Below are 466 nucleotides of genomic sequence, written 5' to 3' on the forward strand. Positions count from 1 at the left end.
AAGAAAAAAGCCAGAAGTGGCGCTGTGGATCAAGTGGTAGAGTGCTAGCCTTGAGCTGAAGAGCTGAGGGACAGCGCCCAGGCCCAGAGTTCAGGCCCAAGACCGGACCAAAAAAAAAATAAAAATAAATAAAAAATAAAGAAGAAGAAGTGGAGGAGGAGGAATTATATGTAGCCAGAAGCTGGTGGCTCATGTCTGTAATCCTAGCTACTCAGGAGGCTGAAATCTAAGAATCACAGTTCAAAGCCAGCCTGGGCAGGAAAGTCTGTGAGCCTTAAATTAATCTCTAATTAACCACCCAAAAAACAAAAGTGGATCAAGTGGTAGAGCACTAGCCTTGATCAAAAGAAACTCAGGGACAGTGCCCAAGCCCTGAGTTCAAGGCCCAGGACTGGCACCCAAAAAAATTATTACTATTATTATTACTACATGCATCTAGGAGTCTATTGTATCTTTCACTTATTCA

The sequence above is a fragment of the Dipodomys ordii genome, unplaced genomic scaffold (assembly GCF_000151885.1).
Source record: "Dipodomys ordii isolate 6190 unplaced genomic scaffold, Dord_2.0 Scaffold197, whole genome shotgun sequence".
NCBI classification, from domain to species: domain Eukaryota; kingdom Metazoa; phylum Chordata; class Mammalia; order Rodentia; family Heteromyidae; genus Dipodomys; species Dipodomys ordii.